Source organism: Mus pahari, chromosome 15 (genome assembly GCF_900095145.1).
Source record: "Mus pahari chromosome 15, PAHARI_EIJ_v1.1, whole genome shotgun sequence".
NCBI classification, from domain to species: Eukaryota; Metazoa; Chordata; class Mammalia; order Rodentia; family Muridae; genus Mus; species Mus pahari.
This window is the reverse complement of record NC_034604.1, coordinates 41969329-41976351: the sequence shown is the minus strand read 5'-3', so window position 1 is coordinate 41976351 and position 7023 is coordinate 41969329. Positions and strand designations below refer to the sequence as shown.

Sequence of the window (7023 nt, the reverse complement as noted above, 5' to 3'; positions counted from 1 at the left end):
TTTTTCTGATTTGGCAGGGCTCAGTAATGCTGTCTGGGTTTTCTTTCCTTTTCCTTCCCCCCACCCCCTTAACTAGAGCAGCTGTGGGGGTGGGGAGACAGGGGCTGGGCTTCTCCTAGAGTCGCCCCCGCTGGGACCTCCCGGGTGCGCGCCCGGGGGAGGGGAATTGAAGTGTGATAGGAAGCCAGGCTGGCGACTCAGTCCAAAGCTCCACCTGCAGCCGCACGGCAGCAGGTCTCCTCTTCCTTTGGCTCGCTCACACTCTCTGCATCCCTCTCCCTCCCTCGCGCACACACCGCAGCTCTCCTTCGGGTCGGAGGAGACGCCAGCCCAGGGAGGCGGGGTTGCTGGAGGAGAGTCCGCTCTGCGCAATCCAGTCCGGGACTTGGCTCCGCCCGGAGCGTCGGCCTCTCCGGTGACACAGGAGTAGTGAGCCGCACGGGGTGAGGCTGCAGCCAACTCCGCTCCCCACGCACTCGGCTGCCTAGGCGCTCGGGACGCAGCACAGGCGCTTTTCCGCGGTGCCGACTGCCCGAGATGCCCGCCTAGGAGCGTGCGGTCGCGGCCAGCGTCGCCACACCCGGGACATTGCACTCGGGGTTGCAGAGCCGGCCAGAGCCCTGCACCTCTGCCTCAACCCCCCCACACCGCCCCCCGCCCTGAAATGACTAGTTAATGGGCGCTGGCACCGCCGAGGGGACTCAGAAGTGAATCCAAGTGGAATTTGGATTTGGAAAAAGAGTTTCTTGAGCATTTACCCTGGTCCTCGCTGGTTTTCTTCTCTTTCTGCTTTTTCCCCCCTTTTTTCTTTTTCTTTTTTCAGTTATTTTATTTTTAATTTTTTTGGTCTTCCCCTCACCTCTTCTGTCATTGGAGATGAACACAGCTCGCTTGCATCCCAGAAAGTAATCGCCGTGACTGTTGCCCCCAAAGAGACAAGCACACATGTAGGAATGACAAAGGCTTGCGAAGGAAAGAGCGCAGCTCAAGGCCCAGAGAGATCTCGATAATGGATTACTAAATGGGATACTCGCCGTGTCAGTCCGCTCCGAGCCGCGGCCGCCTGCCCGTCGATGCACCGAAAAGGTATGGCTCTGGCATCCCTGGCGCCCCACCTCCTGGATCCAGGCTGGGGTGAGGGTCCTGGGGTAACCCCGGGTGCGCTTTGTGGTCTTTGTAATGCTTGTGTTTTATTTGGTCTCACATCTCTGTCTCCTGAGCGTTGTCCCTTTCTGGGGGGAGTAGCCCCGAGCCTTGCCTTCAGCTCTTTTCTGTCGGTCCTGAACCCCAGAGACCCTGGGCTCCATGTCAGGAGCTTCCTCTCCCGCGTCGCGCACACCACCGGCGCCGCCCCGGACCGAGTCCGAGAGGATGGCTGTCCTACCCTGTGGTGTGTGTGTGTGTGTGTGTGTGTGTGTGTGTGTGTGTGTGTGTGTGAGACCGAGTCTAAGAGCTCACTCTTGGGCTAGTAGGGAGGAGAGCGGCCCTGGAGGGTGGGATTTTTCTAAAGCGCCGGGTCCTGTGTCGATTGCTGGGGAAGGGGAAAGGGTTCTGCCCTCGAGGGCTAGAGAGGGTTTGGGAGTACAAGGATGTTTGTGTCCAGCCACAGGTTTAGGTTCTGATGTGGGAGAAATGGTTGTGCGGAGACGGTGGAAAAGAGATGAGGATCTTTTGTTATCAGTGCGGGGTCTGGGCTGGGCTTGGTTGAGTGCGTGAAACTTGTAATGGCTCTGAGCATCTGCGCGCCCTGTCTCTTGGTGGGATCCACTCTTAAGTCGCTGCTGGCACCAGAGGTTCCGGGCTTTGTTTGCTGGAGAAAGTGCCTAGGAACAGTGTCTTTATATGGCGCGGCGCCCCCGCCCTAAGTCCTGTCCCCTGCCTCAGCTCCCACTCGAGCAGGGCACCATTTGTCGCAGCTGCGTCTCTCTCAAGCACTGAGCTCTCCACGCTAGGGCTGGCCCCTGCCGCGTCCTCCTCCAAGACCTGTGCTGCCCCTCTCGAGAAAAGATGTACCCGGGGAGAGAGAAGGGTGGGGAGACCTGGTAAGAGATAGCTCTGGGCTTGCCACTCTGATGTAGGCTCTGCTGGGCTGCAGATTGTGGGTGTCCTGACTGCTTGCTGTGTCCTGGAGCTCTGCCTCTGTGGGGCTGTGGGGAGCCTGAAGCAAGCTGGGCAATTTCTTCTTAGCGACCCTACTAGGTGGGTAGTGAGTGTCACTTCCCCCGAATGCCGCCTTTTACTCAGCTCCCCACGGAGGGAGACAGTGTATGAAGCAGGATCTGAGGTCTCCCGCGGGCTGTATAGAGCCAGGCTGCTGTCCTGGTCCTGCGTGTGTCAGCGAGAGAAACCGGACCCCGACATTTTTTCCCGCTCGCTTGCCGCTCCTTTCCCAGCGCCTCCTCCCCTTTACAGTGCAGGGTCTCTGTACCAGGCGCTTCTGGAAAGTTTCTGTGATAGCTTAAGACTCCTGGAAACACTAGCTGAGGGCTCTGCGTGGTCATTCTGACACCGAACGAATTGAGCGGACAGCTGGGATGGGAGTAGGAGCTAGACGCCTGCCCACTGGAGAATGGTACCTCCTGGCCCGCCGCACTTGCTGGACCAGGGTCTCGAGCAACTGGAGAAGGGCCCGGGCGGGGGGTGGGGGTGGGGTTGTTGGGACGAATTAAATTCACGATGCTAGTGTGACCACAAGTGGAAGACAGAAGCTACTGTGAGGGCGCGTGTGGACACTGGCTCTAGCTCGCTGGCTCACGAGTTTCTGGCTCCAAGCGCAGCATCCCGAACCCCCTGCGCCGGGTGCAAGGCATTGCGGGCTCGCACATGCCCAGGGAGGAGAGGAACAGGGCCAGGTGTTCGTGGAGTGGAAGAAAGCAAGGAACGATTGGAGGCGCTGTCCTCCTAGCCTGGGCAAGCATTTCCAGAGACGGCCTCCAGGCTGTGGAGAAGTGGGCAGTCCTGCCGACAATTCCGCCTCAGTCGGTGCAGAGCAATTGTGGCCGCCTTGAGTGTGGTGAGCAAGCCCAGCCACAGAGGGATCTCTTTCCTGTTTACTCTGGATGAAAATGGAGTTACTACTGAATGGGATCCCTGAAAGACTTAAAATAGGGTTGAAACCTGGACACACACACACACACGCACACACACACACACAGAGTATTCACAACTTGCCATTTAATTCAGTTTAATGGGTCTCAGAAAAGGCTATCGTTTAAGGAGCCTCAGTTCTGGCTCTCATGCTTTTCTTGGGTTGGGCAGCCGAGTGCCTTTGCCTTGTTTTTCCTTAATCCTGGTGATTTGGGCCTTCCTTCCCCTAGCGGACTTATAATTTTGGCGTCAAATCCACCATCTGCTACTGTGATGGCAGGGGGTTAGTGGTTTTCAGATACATTAATTCTTTATTTAGCTCCCTCCCCGCCCCCCTGTAAAGGCGCCTGTACTGGATTTTTGAATGAAAATACCACACTTTTTTTTTTTTTCTCCCTCTCCCTACCAGAACAGCTACCAGAAGTCAAAATAGCAAGCGTTTTGTATGGTTTATAAACTCCACGTTGAGTCTTCCACAATAAACTTTTATTAAACTACTCCAGGCACCAAAGGTAATTATTAACCTAACCTTAAATACAGTGGCCGATCTGTGTCTCCCTCTCCCAACCTAAACTGTCTGTTAAAAACATAATTGCCCTGGCTGTTTGGATTTGGGTTACCTATTTCTGTTTATGTAGTAACTCTTTGACTCTTCGGTAACCTGGCCTTTGCTTTGATACATTCTTGAACGAAGGACTTTGCCAGGCAGTCTAAGCAGGGAAGGAGCAACAGATTTGAGACCTTGATTCTTGTTCCGGATTCTCTAGAGTCATCTTGCTGCAAAGAAGTATCCTATCTATTTCTGTTTGTTATTTACTGAGGTTGGGAGTGACAGTCCCCCTCATGTGTTAACATTTTACAGCTGTGACCACTTAGCAGCGGCCACATCCCCAAGAATACATGCAGTCTGCATATATGAATGTTTCAAAGCCATTTGACCTTTGGGAATCACCTCTTGGAGAGTATGTGTTGGATAAAGTGTCTGGATTTAAATAGGGTAAAAAGACATATGACCTTGTGTACGAACTCTCAAGAAAATGATGAATGAATAAAGGGATGAATGGGCTTGTCACGCATGGTTCACTATCTTCATGTAGAGCAGGCGGGTTTTTCTTTTCCTGCCGTGAACACAGACAGTGCTTTCCAGTGAGTGGTTATTACACAGTGATAATAAGGGTGACTCTGTACACAAATACACACCTCTCAAGTTCTTTTCCACATCTAGTAGTGCTTTCGTTCTCTTTCTGAAAGGGAGAACATTTGCATTTTGAGGAGGCGTGTAACGTTGCACCAGTGAAGCTGAGCGTGCTACAGGAGGATGGCAAGAGTTACACAGGCTGTTACCACTGAATAAAAATAAAGCGTCCCTGTTTGAAGAACTTGGACTAAATTTACAGTAAGCACCTATGCTTGCAAAGTGAAGGGTAATTGCACTTACATACAAAATGGGGGAGGGGGAAATACTTTTTTTGTATAAGGAAGTTTGCTTGTGACCCATACATGGTAGGCTTGTTCTTTTCAGAGTAATATAAGGGGGTGTGGATGAGGTGAAAGGACATTTTAGAATTAGTTTTGAGGGCTAGAGTACTCTTCCATCTAATTTGTTTACACAAAGGGAATCAGAGAACAAGCCAAACTAATTGAAATGCTTTAATTAGGCACCTGCCTTTTCACCTCCACAGCAAGTCTGTGTCTATACTGCCCCTCCCTGCCACACCCTCTATCCGGTTTAGACGATTCTGGTCCTCCTCCCAGTGTGGACTCGCTTTGCTTTGTTATTTAAGAACCATGTGAACCATGTGTTAGAGTACCTAGGTTTGTGCCAGGGGAAGGTGGGGCCTTGGAGCATCCTGCTGGGCCCTCCCCTAGTCCTGCCTCTTCTCCCAGTGTATCCTGGAGCCAAAGAGCGCTGAGATATTTTTATTTCTGAGTGAAGGCTTTTCTCATTTGCCTTAAAATGTACTGCAAGAGCAACTGAGCTATTCTCTCTGGCAACCACATGGCTGCCTCTTGGGGATATGGTAAGGTAGGGAAGGGAGGGAGGCATTTAATCCCTTTGAAATGGGCAAATAAGATGTCAGACCCACAAACCTCAAGGGAGAAGCGAGGAGTTCAGGGCTACTTAGCATGGGACTATTACAGAGCGGTAGATACACAAGGGCATCTCCCTTTGTGAAACAGGCGAGCTCTTGCAAAACATGTTTTATTAGAATAATTGTAATTGTACTCATGGAGGGTCATGTTATACTACCAGCACACTGATACCCGCATAACCTCTTCTTCCAGGATAGAAAATCCCTAGGGCACACTGGGTAGGTAGCTCTTCTTGGACCTTATAGGTCTCTCAAGTCTAATGTGTTCAGAAAGTATTATTCTAGCTCATTCTACCCAAATTAGCTTTCTCCATCACCTCCACTGTGGTAACTCCATGAGTGACTCAGGCCCCACAGCTAGTGTTCAACTTCTTCCCTTGTATCATAGGCCAGTTACAGCGGTGTACACCAACTTCAGGATGCACGCGAATTCTGTCCGGGTTGGCCGCCTCCCTGGCCCTCACATAGTCCTCCTTCACTGGGCTATTGTGCAGTATTCCATTAGTAGCCCTGCTTCTGCTTTTGACTCCTATCAACTTCTCTCAGTACAGCAGCTAAAACACAGCAAGAATTAAAAGTAAAGAAATTCCTAAGCCAGCTCAGCTAGGCTATCTTTTTCTACCAAAAGCTTAAGTTCTTCCCCTGGAACAGGATCTGTTCTCTGCCCTCTCCATGGCTTCCACTGCTCTTTGAGTTTACCTATACCTGCGGGCATGCAGCCCTGGAAGTCCTTCACGGGGTCTTTTTTTTTTTCTTTTTCTCTTTCTTTCTTTCTTTTTTTAAGATTTATTTATTTATTATATGTAAGTACACTGTAGCTGTCTTCCCAGAAGAGGGCATCAGATCACATTGTGGATGGTTGTAAGCCATCATGTGGTTGCTGGGATTTGAACTCATGACCTTTGGAAGAGCAGTCGGTGCTCTTAACCGCTGAGCCATCTCTCCAGCCCTTCTTTTTCTTTTTTTCTTTTTCTTTTTTTGGTTTTTCGAGACAGGGTTTCTCTGTGTAGTCCTGGCTGCCCTGGAACTCACTCTGTAGACTAGGCTGGCTTCGAACTCAGAAATCTGCCTGCTTCTGCCTCTCAAGGGCTGGGATTAAAGGTGTGCGCTGCCACCACCACCCGGATCTTTTTCTTTTAAAAGAATTATTTATTTATTTTATGTGTATGAGTACACTGTCGCTGTCCTCAGACACACCAGAAGAGGGCATCAGATCCCATTACAAGTGGTTGTGAGCCACCATGTGGTTGCTGGGAATTGAACTCAGGACCTCTGGAAGAGCAGTCAGGGCTCTTTGCCACTGAGCCATCTCTCCAGCCCAAGAGGCCATCTTTTTGTAAATAAGTAGTCTAGGTCTCATCTTTTTTTCTGCCGCTTTTTTCTCCCGTCTCATGTGAGATCCTTCCTGCATCCTTCCTGCATCCCTGACTGTGCATCTGCTGGCTTTCTTGTACACAGGCACGATTTCTCCTCTCCTGTTAGTGGAATCGTCACAGTGTGTTGGTTTTCCCAGCCTTGATAATGGATTGGAGTCCTTTCCTTCCCACAGGCTCACCCAGTCCCCTTCTAGGGCCAAGAGCACACATCTGTTAGACACCTGGTTGTAGCCAGAGTAGGTCTGAACGAGGGAAAATCGGCTTGCCAAGAAATGGAGCTAAGAAGTAGCCAGCACTTACGGGGATTGAGCTTCGGACTCTGGTCTCGTTTGCTCTGCATTCCAATCACTGACTACTGAACCGTTTTCTTCCCCCCAATAATTTTTTTTCTGTTTTGGGGGGGAAATGTAATATGCCTGTTAACCTTCGTTTTTTGCCCTGTGCCAAAACAGCTGTTAAAGAACATA

General features: G+C 50.9%; 1 protein-coding gene across 4 annotated transcripts in view; it reads left to right on the top strand.

Moving 5' to 3' along the window:
• Positions 1 to 239: 239 nt before the first annotated feature.
• The window catches only part of Sema6a (semaphorin 6A), a 119197-nt gene continuing 112413 nt past the window's right edge, over positions 240 to 7023 (top strand). For 2 of the 4 annotated variants that reach the window (XM_029546827.1, XM_021214194.2), the window contains exon 1: positions 241 to 1086. The gene's annotated coding sequence lies outside the window, so the exon portion shown is untranslated. Of the gene's footprint in view, positions 1087 to 4169; positions 4484 to 7023 lie in introns of those variants that run through there. The other 2 variants (XM_021214193.2, XM_029546825.1) reach the window with 2 other exon arrangements.